Below are 24,478 nucleotides of genomic sequence, written 5' to 3'. Positions count from 1 at the left end.
AGACCACTAGTTTCAAGAAAAGGGCAAAGGGAAGAAGGGAAACTTCAAGAAGAACGACAAGCAAGTTGCTTCTCAAGTGAAGAAGCCCAAGTCTAGACCTAAGCCTGAGACTAAGTGCTTCTACTGCAAAGGGACTGGTCACTGGAAGCAGAACTGCCCCAAGTATTTGGCGGATAAGAAGGATGGCAAAGTGAACAAAGGTATATTTGATATACATGTTATTGATGTGTACTTTACTAGTGTTTATAGCAACCCCTCAGTATTTGATACTAGTTCAGTTGCTGAGATTAGTAACTCGAAACGGGAGTTGCAGAATGAACAGAGAATAGTTAAGGGTGAAGTGACGATGTGTGTTGGAAGTGATTCCAAGATTGATATGATCATCATCACACACTCCCTATACTTTCGGGATTAGTGTTGAACCTAAATAAATGTTATTTGGTGTTTGTGTTAAGCATGAATATGATTTGATCATGTTTATTGCAATATGGTTATTCATTTAAAGTCAGAGAATAATTGTTGTTCTGTCTACACGAATAAAACCTTCAATGGTCATACACCCAAGGTGAATGGTTTATTGAATCTCGATCGTAGTGATACACATATTCATAATATTGAAGCCAAAGATGCAAAGTTAATAATGATAGTGCAAATTATTTGTGGCACTGCCGTTTAGGTCATATTGGTGTCAAGCGCATGAAGAAAATCCATGCTGATGGGCTTTTGGAATCACTTGATTATGAATCAGTTGATGCTTGCGAACCATGCCTCAGGGGCAAGATGACTAAGACTCCGTTCTCCGGAACAATGGAGCAAGCAACAGACTTGTTGGAAATAATACATACTGATGTATGCAGTCCGATGAGTGTTGAGGCTCGCGGCAGGTATCGTTATTTTCTGACCTTCACGGATGATTTGAGTAAGATATGGGTATATCTACTTGATGAAACATAAATCTGAAACATTTGAAAAGTTCAAATAATTTCAGAGTGAAGTGGAAAATCATTGTAACAAGAAAATAAAGTTTCTACGATCTGATCATGGAGGAGAATATTTGAGTTACGAGTTTGGTCTTCATTTAAAACAATGCGGAATAGTTTCACAACTCACACCGCCTGGAACACCACACCGAGCATCGTAACCGTACTATATTAGATATGGTGCAATCTATGATGTATCTTACCGATTTACCACTATACTTTTGAGGTTTATGCATTAGAGATAGCTGCATTCACGTTAAATAGGGCACCATCTAAATCCGTTGAGACGACGCCATATGAACTGTGGTTTGGCAAGAAACCAAAGTTGTCGTTTCTTAAAGTTTGGGGTTGCGATGCTTATGTGAAAAAGTTTCATCCTGATAAGCTCAAACCCAGATCGGAGAAATGTGTCTTCATAGGATACCCAAAGGAGACAGTTGGGTACACCTTCTATCACAGATCCGAAGGCAAGACATTCATTGCTAAGAATGGATCCTTTCTAGAGAAGGAGTTTCTCTCGAAAGAAGTGAGTGGGAGGAAAGTAGAACTTGATGAGGTAACTATACCTGCTCCCTTATTGGAAAGTAGTTCATCACATAAATCTGTTCCTGTGACTCCTACACCAATTAGGGAGGAAGCTAATGATGAGGATCATGTAACTTCAGATCAAGTTACTACCGAACCTCGTAGGTAAACCAGAGTGAGATTCGCACCACAGTGGTACGGTAATCCTGTTCTGGATGACATGTTACTTAACCATGACGAACCTACGAACTATGAGGAAGTGATGATGAGCCCAGATTCCGCGAAATGGTTTGAGACCATGAAATCTGAGATGGGATCCATGTATGAGAACAAAGTATGGACTTTGATTGACTTGCCCGATGATCGGTGAATCATTAAGAATAAATGGATCTTCAAGAGGAAGACGGACGCTGATAGTAGTGTTACTATCTACAAAGCTCGAATTGTCGCAAAATGTTTTTGACAAATTCAAGGTGTTGACTATGATGAGATTTTCTCAGTCGTATCGATGCTTAAAAGTCTGTCCGAATCATGTTAGCAATTGCCGCATTTTATGAAATCTGGCAAATGGATGTCAAAACTGTATTCCTTCATGGATTTCTTAAAAGAAGAGTTGTATATGATGCAACCAGAAGGTTTTGTCGATCCTAAACGTGCTAACAAAGTGAGAAAGCTCCAGCGATCCATCTATGGACTGGTGCAAGCATCTCGGAGTTGGAATATATGCTTTGATAAAGTGATCAAAGCATATGGTTTTATACAGACTTGCGGTGAAGCCTCTTTTTACAAGAAAGTGAGTGGGAGCACTACAACATTTCTAATAAGTATATGTGAATGACATATTGTTGATCAGAAATAATGTAGAATTTTCTGGAAAGCATAAAGGAGTGTTTGAAAAGAGTTTTTCAAAGAGAGGCCTCGATGAAGCTGCTTACACATTGAGCATCAAGATCTATAGAGATAGATCAAGATGCTTGATAAGTTTTTTCAATGAGTACATACCTTGACAAGATTTTGAAGTAGTTCAAAATGGAACATTCAAAGAAGGAGTTCTTGCCTATGTTGCAAGGTGTGAAGTTGAGTAAAGACTCAAAATCCGACCACACAGAAAAATAGAAAGAGAATGAAAAATCATTCCCTATGCCTCAGTCATAGGTTCTATAAACTATGCTATGATGTTTACCAGTCCTATTGTATAGCTTAGCATCTTTCTGGCAAGGGAGTACAATAGTGATCTAGGAGTAGATCACTGGACAGCGGTCAAAATTATCCTTAGAGGACTAAAGAAATATTTCTCGGTTATGGAGGTGATAAGAGAGTTCGCCGTAAAGAGTTACGTCGATGCAAGCTTTTTACATTGATCTAGATGACTCTAAGTCTCGATCTGGATACATATTGAAAGTGGGAGCAATTAGCTAGAGTAGCTCCGTGCAGAGCATTGTAGACATAGAAATTTGCGAAATACATACGGATCTGAATGTTGCAGACCCGTAGACTAAACTTATCTCACAAGCAAAACATGATCACTCTTTGGGTGTTATTAACATAGAGATGTGAACTAGATTACTGACTCTAGTAAACCCTTTGGGTATTAGTCATGTGGAGATGTGAACTAATCACATAAAGATGTGAACTAGATTATTGACTCTAGTGTAAGTGGGAGACTGAAGGAAATATGCCCTAGAGGCAATAATAATGTTATTTATATTTCCTTATATAATGATAAATGTTTATTATTCATGCTAGAATTGTATTAATCTGAAACTTAGTACATGTGTGAATACATAGACAAACAGAATGTCACTAGTATGCATCTACTTGACTAGCTCGTTGAATCAATGATGGTTATGTTTCCTAACCATAGACATGAGTTGTCATTTGATTAACAGGATCACATCATTAGAGAATGATGCGATTGACTTGACCCATCCGTTAGCTTAGCACGATGATCATTTAGTTTGTTTCTATTGCTTTCTTCATGACGTATACATGTTCCTATGACGATGAGATTATGCAACTCCCGAGTACCGGAGGAACACTTTGTGTGCTACCAAACGTCACAACGTAACTAGGTGATTATAAAGGTGCTCTACAGGTGTCTCTGATGGTGCTTGTTGAGTTGGCATAGATCGAGATTAGGATTTGTCACTCCGATTGTCGGAGAGGTATCTCTGGGCCCTCTCGGTAATGCACATCACTATAAGCCTTGCAAGCATTTTGACTAATGAGTTAGTTATGGGATGATGCATTACGGAACGAGTAAAGAGACTTGCCGGTAACGAGATTGAACTAGGTATTGAGATACCGACGATTGAATCTCAGGCAAGTAACATACTGATGACAAAAGGAACAACGTATGTTGTTATGCGGTTTGACCGATAAAGATATTCGTAGAATATGTAGGAACCAATATGAGTATCCAGGTTCCGCTATTAGTTATTGACCAGAGACGTGTCTCTGTCATGTCTACATAGTTCTCGAACCCGTAGGGTCCACACGGTTAACGTTCGGTGACAATCGGTATTATGAGTTTATGTGATTTTATGTACATAAGGTAGTTCGGAGTCCCAATGAGATCGGGGACATGACGAGGAGTCTCGAAATGGTCGAGACGTAAAGATCGATATATTGGACGACTATATTTGGACATCAGAAAGGTTCCGAGTGATTCGGGTATTTTTCGGAGTACCAGGGAGTTACGGGAATACGAGGAAGAAGTAATGGGCCTCATGGGCCAAGTGGTGGAAGTGAGGAAGCAGGGCGTGGGGCCCCCCTAGCCCAAACCGAATTGGACTGGGGGGCCGGCCCCCTTTCCCCCTTTTTCCTCCCTACTCCTACTAGGAGGAGGAGGACTCCTCCTGGCGTGCCCTAGGAGGGACGGCAGGCCTCCCCCCTTGCTCCTTTATATACGGGGGCAGGGGGCCACACTAGAACACACAAGTTGATCATTGATCCCTTAGCCGTGTATGGTGCCCCCTCCACCATAATCCACCTCGATCAGATCATAGCAGTGCTTAGGCGAAGCCCTGCGTCGGTAGCAACATCATCACCGTCAACACACCGTCGTGCTGACGGAACTCTCCCGTGAAGCTCTGCTGGATCGGAGTTCGTGGGACGTCATCGAGCTGAACATGTGCTAAACTCGGAGGTGCCGTGCGTTCGGTACTTGGATCGGTCGGATCATAAAGACGTTCGACTACATCAACCGTGTTCTCATAACGCTTCCGCTTACGGTCTACGAGAGTACGTGGACGATACTCTTCCCTCTCGTTGCTATGCATCACCATGATCTTGCATGTGCGTAGGAATTTTTTTGAAATTACTACGTTCCACAACAAGATATTCTTTTGGATGCTCTATCAGCACAGATTAAACACAAGGAATTTGCTCCACTATAAGAGCATGTACCTGCCAGATTATAATTTCGCTCTCTGTTCACATCACACTGAAGAAACATCTCTGCATCTATTCTGGGATTGTCCATTTGCCTTGGCATGCTGGGAATTAATCATACCAGATAAGCATAGAGGCGTATCACCACATGATGAGATCTTGCTAGCCCTGTGCTCATTGCCATCAGAGATTGCATTTGACATAATCATCATGAGCTGCTGGGTATTTGGTCGATCAGAAATGACAAAATCTTTAGATCTGCACCACCTCATATGAATACATGGAAGTTCTACCTCAAAGAGGGTTTATGGGCATCAAAATTGAGACCTAAAGCGAAGAAGGCAGACATGATCAGGACCTGGGTAACTCACATGTTAGGACCAGAATAATTGTGTTTGCGTATGTTACCTAGAACAGGCATTGGTTAATTGTACTTGCGGCTTTGTTTTTGTTCTTTTATAAATATATATGAAAATACCGTAGAACAATTGTTCTACTGTTTCGGCTCAAAATAATAATAATAAATGACATACGAAATCAGTGTTTTAACTTTACATGTTTCATAAAGAAAATGCTACAGTGGGCCATGAGAAGCTGAGTTCATCCGACTTGTCCATGAAGAGTAAAAAGATCATGCAGATCTTCTATTCAAAGAGAATTCCACTGTAAAAGTGAAAACGGAGCCATGATAAATCAATTTACTTGGCTATTTGAAGGATAAAAAAAGCAAAAGATCAACTTATGTACTTGATCCTCCATTTTGTCGTTCGCTTGTGCCTGATGAACAAACTTTCTGGAGGCATTCTTTTGTCATTTGACGCAGATATACCTATAGATGAATGTGGCAGATCACAGTTAGTGGAAGAAAGTAACCAGCAACTCAGTATTTCTTTGCTAGATAGTGTAAAGAAGTGAAGTCATGAACTACAAGACCTTCCTGACAGCCGCAAGCCATGTGGGCGCAAACACCACAAGACATGAGCAGCAGCAACACGTCCTACTATTTGGGCATTATGCATTCTAGGCGAAAATCTTGCAATCAAATACAAAACAAATGCATTATACAATGTTGAACCATTCTCAAATAGATGCTTCAGGGCTAAATTCCCAAGTAAAACATATATCGTAGAAGTTGCTAAAAGATACTTATACGGTGGTCAATATCACATAGAAACGTTTCAACGAAAATAAAAGAGCTTCTACAGACATCAAACTATCATGGCATTAGCATTTCTCAAGATATGCCATATCTCAGTTTTCAGTCAACTTCAATCTACAAAATAAGATAAAATCGAGATTGAGAGAGATATGGACCTGAAGGTCATCGAGAGTCACTTTGATGAATTTTCCCATGGAAGCCATCATCACATGCCCGAGAAAGCTAAAGTTCTGGTGTAATATCAGAACCTACAAGCAAGCACAAACAGTCCATGTTCTTAAGTTCAATCTGAACTTCGCAAGCAAAATAATATAGGAAATAAATAATTTAATAAGTAAATAGGGTACCATTGATTCCTATATTGCAAGGAGCTAATGTATTTGCAGTTCACATCACATATAAATCAAACCGTGAGAAACGACAACATGTAAGCAATTGACCGTTGATGCATTAAATTATCAAGAAAATGTCCCTTTCCAATGTTCAAGCAAGTAGACAAAATCCCTGAAAATATTACATTTAGAGCGAACCTTTGTTGTGTTATTTTTAAGCTTTTGAAAGACCCCATGGAGAAAATAAGAATCTCCAAGTTGTTGCTGATATGTTTCAAACATTCAAATCTTCATTGTGCCTGACAAACTTGCATAGACGAAAGCTAAATTAACATCATATTGACTATCCAAGAGCGACAATGAAAAAACAGGATCATGACCACAAATGAATTCATAACATTCAGAGACTTCAGTCCAAGCAGGCAACCAAAATTGCGATATCCATCAATCCATCGCCTGATCCACATTAGCAGGAGTGGCAAATAACTGACAAGAAATTAATATGGTCAATTTCAGATAATCACCTGGCGATCATTTGTCCACACATATGATGGACACACTCTCTGCTTTTCCATTGATAAGACAATAAAGGCACGAGATTTTCCTCTTGACAGTGCCACTGTAGCTACAAAATTAGCAATATTGTCCACATCATAAAGTGAACAAAAAGCAAGACAACAAAGAATTATCGTTGACCATGTAATGTCATCAATCATATGTATATCCTCATTAGTATACATGAGTGTATGCAAAATTAAAAAACATGGATGGAAAGATTAATATAAATATCCCAAAGTTCACTAAAAATATGATATTGCAATGGATCACACCATGAAACCTATAATCTGAATGTCTTTTTCAAGCACTGTAATGATAACCAATAGATTCTTCTTTCTTGAGAAACATGGTGGATCACTTTGAACTTATGAGCAAGAAACAACACAACCATCAATAAAGAATCAAATTTACACGACGATCGTAAGGGAACAACAAATCCTGCTTGTCCCAGGGTATGCAAACAAGAGGGGTGAAACTGGCATCACATTTTTAATTCAAGTCCATGCCACTAGATAACAACTCATGAGTGGAACTATCATCACATTTGCCACAACACAAATTCATCACAAACCAACATAAAAAGAGGGCCTATGGAGTTGCATATGTTCTCAAAATCGTGATATTCAACGTGTATCATATACCAATGATTTAATATGAAGCATACAAGGTACCACTTCAATTTTTTGAGATTTCTAATTCTCTAGATTAACAGAAGCACCGATTTCAGTGTTAATTTTTTTGGAAGGTTAAAAGTTTACCCTGCAACTTATTGAACTGTAGTAATAGACTAAGAAAAGAATCTGTACTAATCACATGCAAAGTTGTGTTTGACAAAGGCAAGATAATGTTGCATGAACAAAACAAAGAGAAGCGGTACCCCCCCCCACACACACTAACTTCAATGGCCAATAGAAAATGCAGAGGGGATAGGTCATATAGTCAACTCTCAAGTCTCTACCATGACAAACATAATTGAAGAATTTTATATGGATAACTTTGCTGACCTTCAAAAGCCTTTACCAAAGTCCCAATAGATATAAAGTTGTCCTAATCCTTCTCACCAACCTGAAGAATCTAGACACCATGAAGAAGATGAAACTGAGTGTGCTTTCAGTTGAGATATTACATTTGGAAAAGAAGTAAATGATATTAGAAAGGAAAGATGTAAGCCCTATACGACAACCATCTCATCCAAAAACTAAAAAAAGTGTAAAATGCCACAACATTATACTTACTAGACCGTAGGCACACAATTCACACTGGTTATGCAATCATGATATATATATATATTTTTCCTAGAGGTCGTCGAATGCCCAAACACCGCAAAAATCTCTACCTTCACCTTACTGGACAACAACCACATCTACCCATAGAAAGAACATAAGTAGCAGATTGAAACTATGGGCGATATCAAAATAATTGCATGATAGGCAACAGATCAAATACCTGTGATACACTCGGGCATATTTATAGGCCTAGGAAGCTGACTAATTGGTGTTGGGGCATAACTGCAGAAAGGAGACTCTGCTTCTAGATCATCCCTCCAAACAACAATCTTGTACCTTTTTGAACCTGATCATGTACTGTGACTCTCCACTGGCCACAAGACATATTTCTTGCGGAATACTAAGAATTTGCGGATATCATAGACCCTGCCTTCTTGAACACATCCATAAACTGGTGAACAAATTTCTCAGGTATGCTTGCATACCTATGGTTACCCTGCTGAGAAAAGAACATGGGTCAGAAGAGGAGACATGGGCATCCAAAAAGCAATGGAATGGCCAAAATGATAGACCGGATAGAGGAATCCAGGTACCTTAGCATTAACTGTAACCATATCTCTGTGTGCTTGATAGTCGCATTATCAGTTCCACCGCAGTGATGCCAAAGACATGATAAATACCCATAGGAATGCTAGAGCAAGTTACCGGGATGGAGTTCAAACAGTGCATTGAATGCCATCTACAACAAATAGTTAGAACTACACTTTTGCTTCGGTACACCCCCTAATACAAGGATGGACCAGATCACACGATACCATTTCATAATCAAGGGCACAATCGACATATTTAGAAAAGTCCTCCCCGCCTGCCCCAGGTTGGTACATATGCGTGTATGGGTTTTTTCTCGGCTGGATGACGCGCGACCCGTGCTGGATGACCCGCTAACCGTGGCCTGCATGGACGACCCGCTAGCCGCAGCCTGCAGGCACGCGCCTGCCCCGCCTGCACCCTGCATGCACGCGCCTTCGCCGCCTACCCTGCACCTGCCCCCGACTGCCTCCTACCCCGCTGGCGCCCTCGCCCATCGCGCCTCCGCTAACCTGCTGGTGCCCTCGTCCATCGCGCCTCTGCTGACCCACTGTCGCACTCGTCCACGGCACCCCACTGACACCCTCGCTCGCTGACGCCCACTGACCCGCTGGCGCCCTCGCCTACCGCGCCCCGCTGACGCCCTCACCCACCGCGCCCCACTGACACGTGCTGAATGGCTGCCACCCTGGGCCGGTGCATCCCGCTGCCGCTGTCGCAAGCCATCTCGCCCCCACCCTCACAGACAGCATGCCAACTCCATCTCATCCTCGCCCGCACACCTATATAAGCGCCCTCGCATGCCACCTCTCCCCACCCCTGCGTTAATTTTTTCTGACGCCACATCTTCTCTCCCATGCCATGCCACGTGGAAGCGGCTATTTTGGGAGGAGGTGGTTTAGCGTCTGCCAAGGAGGAGATTTTGCTGCCAGTAGCCGTGGTGGAGGCGTCGCACCGGCTGGTCTGTGGCCGTCAAGCCTCATGGGGCCGCAGACGGTGGACATGTACCGCTGATACGTCTCCAACGTATCTATAATTTTTGATTGTTCCATGCTATTATATTATCTGTTTTGGATGTTTAATGGGCTTTAATATGCACTTTTCTATTATTTTTGGGACTAACCTATTAACCGGAGGCCTAGTGCCAGTTATTTTTTTTGCCTATTTTAGTGTTTCGCAAAAAAGGAATATCAAACGGAATCCAAATGGAACGAAACCTTCACGAGGATCTTTTTTGGAACAAACGCAATCCAGGAGACTTGGAGTGGAGGCCAAGGAAGCAACGAGGCGGCCACGAGGTAGGGCGGAGCGCCCCCACCCTCGTGGGCCCCTCGTAGCTCCACCGACCTACTTCCTTGGCCTATATGTACTCTTATACCCTCAAAACATCTAGGTGAGCCACGAAACCACTTTTCCTCCGCCGCAACCTTCTGTACCCGCGAGATCCCATCTGGGGACCTTTTCCGGCGATCTGCCGGAGGGGGATTCGATCACGGAGGGCTTCTACATCAACACCATAGCCTCTCCAATGATGTGTGAGTAGTTTACCACAGACCTTCAGGTCCATAGTTATTAGCTAGATGAATTCTTCTCTCTCTTTGGTTCTCAATACAAAGTTCAACTCGATGTTCTTGGAGATCTATTCGATGTAATTGTTTTTGCGGTGTGTTTGCCGAGATCCGATGAATTGTGGGTTTATGATCAAGATTATCTATGAACAATATTTGATTCTTCTCCGAATTCTTATATGCATGATCTGATATCTTTGCAAGTCTCTTCGAATTACCAGTTTGGTTTGGCCTACTAGATTGATCTTTCTTGCAATGGGAGAAGTGCTTAGCTTTCGGTTCAATCTTGCGGTGTCCTTTCCCAGTGACAATAGGGGCAGCAAGGCACGTATTGTATTGTTTCCATCAATGATAAAAAGATGGGGTTTATATCATATTGCTTGAGTTTATCCCTCTACATCATGTCCGCTTGCCTAATGCGTTACTCTGTTCTTATGAACTTAATACTCTAGATGCATGCTGGATAGCGGTCGATGTGTGGAGTAATAGTAGTAGATGCAGAATCGTTTCGGTCTACTTGACACAGACATGATGCTTATGTTCATGATCATGCCTATATATCATCATAACTATGCGCTTTTCTATCAATTGCTCGGCAGTAATTTGTTCACCCATCGTAATTTATGCTATCTTGAGAGAAGCCACTAGTGAAACCTATGGCCCCGGGGTCTACTTTACATCATATAAGTTTCTGATCTACAATTCTAGTTTACTATTTATTTTATTTTGCAATCTTCACTTTTCAATCTATACAACAAAAATTCCAAAAATATTTATCTTATTATCTCTATCAGATCTCACTTTGGTAAGTGACCGTGAAGGGATTGACAACCCCTTTATCGCGTTGGTTGCGAGGTTCTTGTTTGTTCGTGCAGGTACTAGGCGACTTGCGTGTAGTCTCCTACTAGATTGATACCTTGGTTCTCAAAAACTGAGGGAAATACTTACGCTACTTTGATGCATCACCCTTTCCTCTTCAAGGGAAAACCAACGCATGCTCAAGAGGTAGCAGCCGCCGTCGTGCCACCTAGCGCACGGGTGGCACATCACCTCTGATGACTATGCAACGTTGGGCCCTCGACAACCTAGTCCGTGGAACCCCGAAGTTCGCCGTAGTTTTTGGGAAGGCCGCGACTTCGACACCGTTGTCACCTTCTACAAGTCCCGCGGCATCCACGTACACGGTCCAAACGCGCCCCTCGCGCCCCCGCCGCCGCGCCCGTGTAGGCGCATGTCGGTAGGTGTGCTCATGCATCTGCCCCAGCCGAGCCTGTCGCCACGCAGGCTGCAGATGCCGCCGCACCCCAATTTCAGGTCCCACCAAAACTGGCCACGATGCAAGAGGAGGGCGGCCCATTGGAATCGTCGGGTTTGGTTCGCACGATCCAAAGCTGGACATCGGAGACAGGCTGGATTCCGTCGGTGGAGTTGGTTGACCCAAGGGACCCGGCGAACGAGCCGGGGTACTAGTAGGCGATGAGGGAGTCGACCGAACTGCTAGCGCAGTAGTGTGGTAGTGCATTTGAATTTTTAGCGCACTTCGGTAGCTCGAACGGCTCGAACTCCGATGGTGGGGAAGACGGCGGTGAAGCCATAGTTGTGGATCTTGTCAGCGAGGATGAGTAGTTAGTTTGTTTTTCGTTATTTTTAATTTGTAATGTAAATTTCGTTCAGAAAATCTATGTAAAATATTTTAAATAGGAATGAATGTTGTTGCTTTCAATAATTATGGAAGGTTGTTTGTTCTTTGCTAATATGTTAGTTGCATTTTATAAAAATGTCTGTGAAAGAACGCACGAACGAATGCCCCCACTCAAGGTTGGAACAAAATCGGACACCGAATGAACGCCGCGTCATGTCTGACCATTGTTTGGAAAATCCTACGAAATGCATTGAGCGTCAGAAAAATATGCCAATTGGCGTGCGTGATGCCGATGGTGACGCCAACCTATGGAAAAAGTTTGGGGCTATTTGGCAGAGTAAAAAAACTCCTTCGGAACCCCCCTCCAACAGACCGATACGATGCTCGTTGCATAAGGTCTACGTGATTGCATGCATGCAATTGCACCAAACTATGCAGACATGTGGGCACGACCAACGTATGCCCCCACGCAAGGTTGGAACAAAGTCGGACACCGAACGAACGTTGCGTCACGTCCGACCATTGTTTTAGGATTTTTTTCACCGAGAAAATCCTAGGAAATGCATCAAGCATCGGAAAAATATGCAAATTGGCGTGCATGCTGTCGATGGTGACGCCAATGTGTGGAAAAAAATTGGGGCCATTTGGCGGAGTTAAAAAAACTCCTTCGGAACCCCCTCCGACAAACCGATATGGTGATGGTTGCACAAGGTCTACGTGATCGCATGCATGCAATTGCACCAAATTATACAAAAATGTGGGCACAGCCAATGTATGCCCCCACGTAAGGTTGGAACGAAATCGGACACCGAATGAACGTTGTGTTATGTTTGGCCATTGTTTTAGGGTTTTTTCACTGCGAAAATCCTAGTAAATGCATCGAGCGTCTGAAAAATATGCAAATTGGCGTGCGTGCTGCCGATGGTGATGCCATCATGTGGAAAAAGTTTGGGCCCATTTGGCAGAGTCGAAAAAAACTCCTTCGGAACCCCCCTCCGGCAGATCGATATGGTGCTGGTTGCACAAGGTCAACGTGATCGCATGCATGCAATTGCACCAAACTATGAAACATGTGGGCACGACCAACGTATCACCCCACGCTAGGTTGGAATGAAATTGGACACCGAACGAACGTTGCACCACGTCCGGCCATTGTTTTAGGGTTTTTGCACTGGGAAAATCCTAGGAAATGCATCGAGCGTCGGAAAAATATGCAAATTGGCGTGCGTGATGCCAATGGTGACGCCAAGGTGTGGAAATTTTTTGGGGCCATTTGGCAGAGTTAAAAGAACTCCTTCAGAACCCCCCTCCGGCAGACTGATACAGTGCTGGTTGCACAAGGTCTAGGTCATCGCATGCATGCAATTGCGCCAAACTATGCAGACATGTGGGCACGGCCAACGTATGCCCCCACGCAAGGTTGGAACGAATCGGACACCAAACGCACGTTGCGTCACTTCCGACCAATGTTTTAGGGTTTTTCCATCGGGAAAATCCTAGGAAATGCATCGAGCATCGGAAAAATATGCAAATTGGCGTGCGTGATGCCAATGGTGATGCCAACATGTGGAAAAAGTTTGGGGCCATTTGGCGGAGTAAAAAAACTCCTTCGGCCAACGTATGCATGACAATTTTTGTAGAGAATAATATACCTGGTTCAGTTGGCGATAAATAAAAAATGCCAACATAATTAATGAATTGGCTTGGTGTATCCATCGGGGGTCAAACCCTTGGACCAGGACTCCACGATCGGGAGTCAAACCCTTAGACCGCAGCCTCCACGATCGCCACACCCTGCCGCCTCCACGATCACCACGCAAGATCGTCATCCTCCATCGGCAGCCGCCCCTGCCACTAGCCACGAGTCATCCCGTCGCCAGCTGCCCCACCGTGAGCCATCCTGTCGCATGCCGCCAGCCACCCTGCCGCCAGCCGCTAGCCGCCCCCGCCGACAGGCGCCCACGCAGCCACCTCCAGGATCGGCCGCCGCCAGCCGCGCCTCGACGATCGCCCGCTGATGACCCACAAGTATAGGGAATCAATTGTAGCTTTTCGATAAGTAGGAGTGTCGAACCCAACGAGGAGCAGAAGGAAATGACAAGTAATTTTTAGTAAGGCAATGTCTACAAGTGCTGAAATTGTAAGTAGCGAGTAGTTTGATAGCAAGATAATTTGTAACGAGCAAGTAACGATAATTGTAACAACTATGCAGCAAGGTAGCCCAATCCTTTTGAGGCAAAGGACGGGCCAAAATGGTCTCTTACAATAATAAAAGCATTCTTGAGGGTACACGGGAATTTCATCTAGTTACTTTCATCATGTTGGTTTGATTTGTGTTCGCTACTTTGATAATTTGATATGTGGGTGGATCGGTCCTTAGGTGTTGTTCTTACTTGAACAAACCTCCTACTTATGATTAACCCTCCCACAAGCATCCGCAACTACGAGAAAAGTATTAAGAATAAATTCTAACCATATCATTAAACTCTAGGATCCAATCGGTCCCTTACGAAATAGTGCATAAACCGGGGTTTAACTTTCTGTCGCCCTCGCAACTCACCATCTATTTACTACTCCACAATGAATTCCCTTAGGCACAAGTATGGTGAAGTGTCATGGAGTCGACGTTCACATGACACCATTAAGGGAATCACAACATACATACTATCAAAATATAGAACACTTATCAAATTCACATGATTACTTGCAACATGATTTCTCCCGTGACCTTAAGAACAAAAGTAACTACTCACATATAATAATCATGCTCAAGATCATAGGGGTATTAAATACCATATTGGATCTGAACATATAATCTTCCACCAAATAAACCATATAGTAATCAACTACAAGATGTAATCAACACTACTAGTCACCCCCAAGCAACAATCTATAGTTCCGGTAATAAGATTGCATACAAGAGATGAACTAGGGTTTGAGATGAGATGGTGCTGGTGAAGATGTTGATGGAGATTGCCATCCCCAAGATGGGAGAGTTGTTGGTGATGATGATGACGATGATTTTCCCCTCTGGGAGGGAAGTTCCCCTGCAGAATCGCTCCATCGGAGGCCAAAAGTGCTCCTGCCCAAGTTCCGCCTCGAGGCGGTGGTGCTTCGTCCTGAAAGTCCTCCTCTTATTTTTTCTAGGTCAAAACCACTTGTATACTAGAATATGGGCACTAGAGGTCGGCCGAGGAGGCCACAACCCACCAGGGTGCGCCAGGGGGGTCTGGCGCGCCCAGGTGGGTTGTGCCCACCTGGTGGCCCCACTCTGGTGTTTATTGGCTCCAGTATTTCTTAAATAATCCATAAAAAATCTCCGTAAGTTTCAGCTCATTTGGAGTTGTGCAGAATAGGTGGCCTGACATAGCTTTTCTAGGTCCAGATTTCCAGTTGGCAGAATTCTCCCTCTTGGTGTGTTCCTTGCAAATTATGAGAGAAAAGGCATTAGAATTACTCCAAAAAGCATTATTATGGATAAAAACATTATAAATAACAGCAAGAAAACATGATGCAAAATGTACGTATCAACTTCCCCAAGCTTTGACCTCGCTTGTCCTCAAGCGAAAACCGAAATCAAAAAACATGTCCACATGCTTTGAGAGAGAGGTGTCGATAAAAACAAAATAAGGACATAGAAGCATCATGTTGATTATTATAATAGCAACAAAATTAAACATAGGACTTTTATCATAGAACTTTTATCATATACTTCTCATGAATAACTAATAGTTCATCACACAATCGAAGTATAAAGCAAAAACTCGATTAGAAACCAACAAACTATGTTCTCAGTCAACTTTGCAACTACAATTCATCATCTTTTCAGGAAGGGTCATGTGTCAGAGCCTCTAGGCAAGTCCACATACTCAACCATCATATAGTCTTCTATGATTGCTAACACTCACCTTGTACCCATGAGCAAAACGTTTCAATCAGACACATTGAAAGATAGGGGCTTATAGTTTCGCCTCCCAACATACTCACCTCAAGGGTGATGTCAACAATAATAACTCATGCTATCTATATTCAAGAGGTCATATGTTCCTAGATCTTTCCTCACCACATGATGCTTGCCAAAGGAGAAAATAAAAAGGAATAGAAGGGAAACTTTGACTCTTTGCATAAAAGTAAATACATAAAAGTAAAAGATAGGCCCTTCGCAGAGGGAAGCAGAGGTTGCCATGCTCTTATTTGTTTGCATGATCAATCCCTTAGTGCAAGAGAACGTCATGTTGTATTGCCCATTAAGATGACAACCTTTATTATGCAGTCTATCGCTTTTATTCTTTGTTATCCAAGTTTGTACAACGCTCAATTTTCTCTTACACTAAATGATCTCACATATTTAGAAGCAATTTTTATTGCCTTTTTGCACCGTGACAACTTACTTGAGGGATCTTGCTCAATCCCTAGGTAGGTATGGTGGACTCTTGAAGAAGATTTGGGTTTAAGGGTTTTTGGATGCACAGGTAGTATCTCTACTTAGTACAGAATTTTTGGCTAGCGAAGATAGGGGGCAAGCATCACATGTTAAAGGATCTATGACAATATGATTTCTATGTGAATATAAACAAACATAAACCATTGAGTTGTCTTCCTTGTCCAATGTCAACAATTCTGGCATATAATATTTTGATGAGGGCTCACAATCACAAAATATTTATAGGATAATATATCTATATGTGAATCTTCTCTTCCATTATTAATTCTTTAATGAGTTGCATCATTGACTAATGCTATGTTTGTCAATTCCTAATAAAATTTTCTACTTATACTTTTCCTTGTGTGGTTCCATCACCTGCCATAGGATTAGTATATAATATTTTCATGTTTATTTCCTTTCTTCATTTATTTCCTTTGTCTTTTTTTCTGTCTTATTTCTTTACTTTATTTCCAACATGAAAGTAAAGAGAGCAAAAGTAAAATAACTTTAATATTTTACTTGCACACGATTACAATGATAGATCACTAAGCAAACTCTCAAGATAAGAGAGGATGGAACTAAACTTTATTTCATGTGAAAGCAAAACATTGAACTAAGATAAATAAAAGCAAAAAGATAGTGGAATGATACGATACCGGGGAACCTCCTCCAAGCTTGGCGGAAGCCAAGGGGAGTGCCCATACCCGATACTCAATTCTCCTTTTGGTGGTAAAGCGGATGATGGTGGTGGTGAAGGAGAGATCTTGTCCTTGGAGGAGCTTGAAGAGGCCATGGTAGATGGAATCTAATAGAAAACAACAAGGAAAAAGAGAACAAAGGATTTCTCCGTGAAATGGTGATCAACAGGTTTGGGAAGTATATATAAAAATTTTATCTTGCAGGACAAGTATATGGTAGAAAAACAGAGTACGGGAGGTGTCCCAGGTGGGCACAACCCACCTGGGTGCGCCAGGCAAGCCTGGCGCCCCCTGGTGTCTTGTGCCCACCAGGGTACGCTTCCTGAGAGTTTCTTTATTTCCAAAATTTTAAAATATTCAAAAACTGATAATAAATATTTTTGCAGATTTTTCGGAGTCTGTTTACTTACTGTATCACGTACCTCCTTATTTTCACGATTCTGGAGTGTTCCGGAAGGACTCTTTTATGTGTTCTTCCGGTGTCAACGTTTGGATAATATTACTATCAACATTAATAGGCATACCTGAGATATAATGCTTTATTCATTTCCCATTGACAACCTTTGGGTCAGTGCCTTCGAAATTATTTATTTTGATGGCTCCAGACTGGTAAACCTCCTCGGTGACATAGGGGCCTTCCCATTTCGAGAGGAGCTTCCCTGCAAAAAAATCTAAAACGAGAGTTGTACAAAAGAACATATTCTCCCACTTTAAACTCACGCTTTTGGATTCTCTTGTCATGCCATCTTTTAACATTTTCTTTGAATAACTTTGCATTTTCGTAAGCTTGGGTTTTCCATTCATCTAATGAGCTTATATCAAATAACCTCTTTTCACTAGCAAGTTTGAAATCATAATTGAGTTCTTTAACTGCCCAATAAGCTTTATGTTCTAACTCAAGAGGTAAATGACAAGCTTTTCCATAAACCATTTTATAAGGAGACATACCCATAGGATTTTTATAAGTTGTTCTATAAGCCCAAAGTGCATCATCTAATTTTTTAGACCAATTCTTCCTGGACCTATTGACAGTCTTTTGCAAAATTAATTTTATTTCTCTATTGCTAAGTTCGAATTGGCCACTAGACTGACAATGATAGGGTGATGCAATTCTATGGTTAACATCATCCATGGCAAGCATTTTATGGAAAGCACCATGAATAAAGTGTGAACCACCATCAGTCATTAAATATCTAGGGACTCCAAACCTTGGGAAAATAACTTCCTTAAGCATTTTAATAGAGGTGTTGTGATCAGCACTACTAGTTGGAATATATTATATCCATTTAGTAACATAATCAACAACAACCAAAATATGTGTATACCCATTAGAGGAAGGATAAGGTCCCATGTAATCAAATCCCCAAACATCAAAAGGTTCAACAACAAGTGAATAATTCATAGGCATTTCTTGATGCTTACCGATATTACCTATTATTTGACATTCACCACAAGAAGAGACAAACTTATGGGCATCCTTGAAGAGAGTAGGCCAATAAAATCCAGATTGCAATACCTTGTGAGCAGTTCTATCTCCAGCGTGATGCCCTCCATAAGCCTCGGAGTGACATTTCTATAGGATTTGTCCCTGTTCATGCTCAAGTACACAACGTCTAATAATACCATCTACTCCTTCTTTATAAAGATATGGGTCATCCCAAAAGTAATATCTTAAATCGTAGAAGAACCTTATCTTTTGTTGGTATGTAAAGCTAGGTGGTAAATATTTAGCAACAATGTAATTAGCATAGTCAGCACACCAAGGAGTTCTATTAGCAACATTTATTGCAGCCAACTGCTCATCAGGAAAACTATCATCAATAGGAAGTGGGTCATCAAGCACATTTTCAAGCCTAGACAAACTATCAACTACGGGGTTCTCAGCTCCTTTTCTATCAATGATATGTAAATCAAATTCTTGTAACAAGAGAACCCAACGAATAAGTCTAGGTTTAGCATCTTTCTTTTACATAAGATATTTGATAGCAGAATGGTCTGTGTGAACAGTTACTTTGGAATCAACAATATAAGGTCTAAATTTATCACAAGCAAACACCACTGCTAAGAATTCTTTTTCAGTAGTAGCATAATTTCGTTGAGCGCTGTCTAGAGTTTTGCTAGCATAGTGAATAACATTTTTTTCCTTATCAACTCTTTGTCCTAGAACAACACCAACAACATAATCACTAGCATCACACATAATTTCAAAAGGCAAGTTCCTATCAGGTGGTTGAACAATAGGTGCAGATATTAAGGCTTTCTTCAGTGTTTCAAAGGCTTCTAAACAATCATCATCAAAAACAAAAGGAACATCCTTTTGCAAAAGACTAGTGAGAGGCCTAGAAATTTTAGAGAAGTCTTTAATAGATCTCCTATAGAAACCAGCATGACCAAGGAAACTACGAATACCTTCGATGTCCTTAGGACATGGCATTTTTCAATTGCATCAACCTTAGCTTGGTCCAATTCATTACCTTTTTCAGAAATTTTATGACCCAAGACAATGCCTTCATTAACCATAAAGTGGCACTTCTCCCAATTCAAGATGAGATTTGTTTGTTCACATCTCTGCAGAACTCGCTCAAGGTTGCTTAAACAATCATCAAAAGACTTCCCATAAACAGAAAAGTCATCCATGAAAACCTCAACAATCTTTTCACAAAAGTCATAGAATATAGCAGTCATACATCTTTGAAAGGTAGCAGGTGCATTACATAAACCAAAAGGAATACGCCTATAAGCATAAGTTCCAAATGGACAAGTAAAAACTGGTCTTTTCTTGATCAGGTTGAGAAACAGGTATTTGTGAAAAGCCAGAATATCTATCAAGGAAGCAAAAGTGTGTGTGCTTAGATAATCTTTCAAGCATTTGACCAATAAAAGGCAAAGGGTAATGATCTTTTCTAGTTTATTTATTTAATTTTCTAAAATTAATTACCATTCTATAGCCTATAAAAATTCTTTGTGGAATGAGTTCATTCTTATCATTAGGAACAACAGTAATACCTCTTTTCTTAGGTGGACATGACTTACCCATCTACTATCAGCTATATGATAAATTATACCTACTTCTAGAAGTTTAATATTTCCGTTCTTACCACCTCTTTAATCTTTGGATTCAACCGATGTTGGTGATCAACAACTGGTTTAGCATCAGGTTCCATATTAATTTTGTGCTGACATAGAGTGGGACTAATGCCCTTCAAATCATCAAGAGTATATCCAATAGCAGCTCGGTGCTTCCTTAGAACTTTCAATAATCTTTCTTCTTCATGTTCTGAAAGGTTAGCACTAATAATAACAAGATATATCTTCTTTTCATCAAGATAAGCATATTTCAAAGTGTCTGGCAATTGTTTTAATTCAAACACAGGATCACCTTTAGGTGGAGGAGGACCTCCCAGAGTTTCAATAGGCAAATTGTGTTTAAGCAGAGGACGTTGTTCAAAGAAAATTTTATATATTTCATTTCTTTCATGCATATGTAAATCATTTTCATGGTCTAGCAAATATTGTTCTAAAGGATCAGTAGGTGGATAGCAATAGAAGCAAGACCAATTAATTCATCCTTACTAGGCAATTCTTTTTCATGATGATTTCTACTAAACATGGAAAAATTGTACTCATGAGACTCGCCACCAAAGCTAACACCCACAGTTTGTTTCTTGCAATCTATCTTAGCATTTACTGTGTGTAACAACCACAATGCGGCTATATCTCCCATGTGTCGGGGCACGACTTAGAGGCATAGCCGCATGGTAGACTTGTCGCAAGAGGGGTAATCTTCACACATCCCATGTACTGAATAAGAAAGGGATAAAGAGTTGTTTTACAGTCGCCACTTCACAGAATACATAAATAATCCATACATCATCCAAAGTACAATCAAAGATCCGACTACGGAACCAAAATAAAGAGAGACAACCCCAAATGCTAGATCCCCAATCATCCAAACTGGGCTCCACTATTGATCATCCGGAAAAGAAACATAGTAACGGCCCGGATCCTTGTCGAACTCCCACTTGAGTTTGGTATCGTCACCTGCACTGGTATCTTCGGCACCTGCAACTGTTTGGAAGTATCCGTGAGTCACGAGGACTCAGCAATCTCACACCCGCGAGATCAAGACTATTTAAGCTTAAGGGTAGGAAAGGGTAGTGAGGAGGAGCTGCAGCAAGCGCTAAGCATATATGGTGGCTAACATACGCAAATGAGAGTGATAAGAGAAGCAATGCACCGTCGAGAAACTATAAGTGATCAAGAAGTGATCTTGAATCTACTTACGTTCAAGCATAACACGAGACCGTGTTCTCTTCCCAGACTCCGCCGACAAGAGACCATCACGGCTACACACGCGGTTGATTCATTTTTTAGTTAAGTTAAGTGTCAAGTTCTCTACAACCGGATATTAACAAATTCCAATCTGCCACATAACCGCGGGCACGGCTCTCGAAAGTTTATGCCCTGCAGGGGTGTCCCAACTTAGCCCATCATAAGCTCTCACGGTCAATGAATGATATTCCTTCTCCCGTGAAGACCCGATCAGTCTCGGAATCCCGGTTACAAGACATTTCGACAATGGTAAAACAAGACCAGCAAAGCCGCCCGATGTGGCGACAAATCCCGATAGGAGTCACACGTATCTCGTTCTCAGGGCACAGTGGATAGGTCAAGCTACAAGTAAAACCAACCCTCAAGTTGCCCTGATGTGGCCCCGCAGGCTACCCGTTTCGGACCAACACTCAGAGGAGCACTGGCCCCGGGGGTTTAAAATAAATATGACCCTTGAGTCTGCAGAACCCAAGGGAAAGGTATATGGTGGTAGGTAGGCAAATGGTATAACCAAGGTTGGAACTTGCTGGAGGAGTTTTATTCAAAGCGAACTGTCAAGGGGTTCCCATAACAACCAACCGCGTAAGGAACGCAAAATCAAGGAACATAACACCGGTATGACGGAAACTAGGGCGGCAAGAGTGGAACAAAACACCAGGTGTAAGGCCGAGCCTTCCACCCTTTACCAAGTATATAGATGCATTACAGTAAATAAGATATAATAATGATATCCCAACAATATCCATGTTCCAACATGGAACAAACTTCATCTTCACCTGCAACTAGCAACGCTATAAGAGGGGCTGAGCAAAGCGGTAACATAGCCAAACAACGGTTTGCTAGGAAGGTGGGTTAGATGCTTGACATGGCAATATGGGAGGCATGATATAGCAAGTGGTAGGTAGCATGACATAGTGATAGAGCGAACAACTAGCAATCAAAGATAGAAGTGATTTCGAGGGTATGGTCATCTTGCCTGCAAAGTTCTCAGAGTTGTCGAAAGGTTGATCCTCGTAAGGATACCCAACAGGTTCCTAGGTTACGTACTCGTCTCCTGGCTCTACCCAAGGCAAAAACACAAGCAAAGGAACAACAATCAACCACGGTGCAATGCACAAGCAACATGATGCAAAACATGGCATGATATGCAAGACATGATATGTAATGCATATGCATGCTTCGGAAGGTAAAGAATGATCAAGGCATCAACTTGGCAAACCAAGTGTGCCGCTATAAACATGAGATGATTTCGGTTGAAATCGATATAGAGATCACCGGAAACGGATGCACGGTTTGCAAATGGCAAGCAAAACAAGAATGACACAATTATGTGATTAACAACATGATGCCACTTAGAATGCAACAAGAAACTAAGCTACCGCACTCCAACATAGCAACAAAGCATATGGAAGTTATGTACACGAGATGCTTCACAAAGCATGAACACTGAGCTATGGCCAAATCACAACAGAACAATTACAAACAAGCATGGCAAAAGTGCAAAAGATATCAGCTTCACAGACTTAGTGAAAATACTAACATGCCGAAAACAACATCAGGAAGCAATGTTTAGAGCAAGCAAACATCATGCTACAGGAACATATCATAGCAAACCCAGGCATGGCATGATTCTACTAAAAGCACAGAACAAAAGTCCCTTACTAAACATGAGCCAAAAAGGCACAGAAGATATGATGGCACCCATGCAAACATAGCAAGTTTTATTAACAGTATCAGACTTAGCAGAAAAATAGAGCATGGCATAAACAGATTTACGAAGACAACTTTGCGACCTCATGCCACTAACCACAAAGCATTGCATGAGAAAACAAGCATACCAACAGCAAGATGACATGTTCATGAAGCTAACCGTGGCAAGAGAAAGTTCATAGGATGCATGGATCACTAGCAATAAACATGGAAAAATTGATTAACATGTTAACATTCTGCCAGGAACATTTTATAGCAAAAGTAGAGCACGGGAAGGACATTCTAGAAAACTCCATAATTGCAAACAAGTACATGGATGTATAGAGCATAAACACATGTTCAACACATCCTTACTGAAGCAAAAAAACAAGAATGGATCTCCCTGTAGCATCAAGTTTACATGGCATCAAATAACAACAGGCAAAGGACTTAGCAAAATCCTAAGTCCCTGAAAACAGCAACATTGCGGAGGCTACTTTGCATGCTTGTGCTAGTATCCACATAGATCACAAAAATACAAGACAAGCACCTCTGTAAAGATGGCATGTTGTAGTTCAAAACACATGTAGACCTCAAACTCATACAATGCACACATCAAATGTGACAAAATAACAAATCACCATGATCTGATAAGTACCAGCTCCTAACATTTTATAGCACTCTTGCATCAATGAAAATGGCATCATAATGAACATGAAAATGCATCGAAATTCTTCTATCATGGAGATCTTAACGAGGCGAACAATTCTACATATCACGTGCATGATTTGGATCACCGAGCACGGAGATACGATGCGATGAACAGGGGCATAAAATAACACAGAAAAGAGGGAGATTGCCGGAGTTGGACGCCGGGGTTGGAGGGAGATGGCCGGAACTTCTCTGGGTTACCGGATCCGGCCCTCCCATGGCCGGATCTGGCCGGAGATGGAGGAAGGAGGCACGGGGACGACGGTGGCGTTCGGACGGCGGCGGCCGGCGGAGCGATAACGGCAACCGCAGCGGGCGCGGGGCGGCAGGCGGGCGGCGGGGACGCGTGGCGCGATGGGCTGGGCGGGCTTGCCAGGCCGCGGCGGCGGTGGGCAGCGGAAGCCACGTGTCAGCGCGGGAGAGGTCGAGCGGTGGCGGTGGACATGTCCATCGGTGGTGGGGAAGGTGTCCGGCGGCTCGAGGGGAATTTCTAGGGTTTCAACCGCGAATTTGGAGGGGGAGATGCATTTATATAGGTAGAGGGAGTTTGGAGTGTCCAAATGAGGTGTAGTTTTCGCCCACACGATCGTGATCCGACGACGGAGGACATGGAGATGGTTTAGATGGGTTATTGGGCCGTTTTGGAGGGGT

The sequence above is a fragment of the Triticum aestivum genome, chromosome 4A (genome assembly GCF_018294505.1).
Source record: "Triticum aestivum cultivar Chinese Spring chromosome 4A, IWGSC CS RefSeq v2.1, whole genome shotgun sequence".
NCBI classification, from domain to species: domain Eukaryota; kingdom Viridiplantae; phylum Streptophyta; class Magnoliopsida; order Poales; family Poaceae; genus Triticum; species Triticum aestivum.
This window is presented reverse-complemented; position numbering follows the sequence as displayed.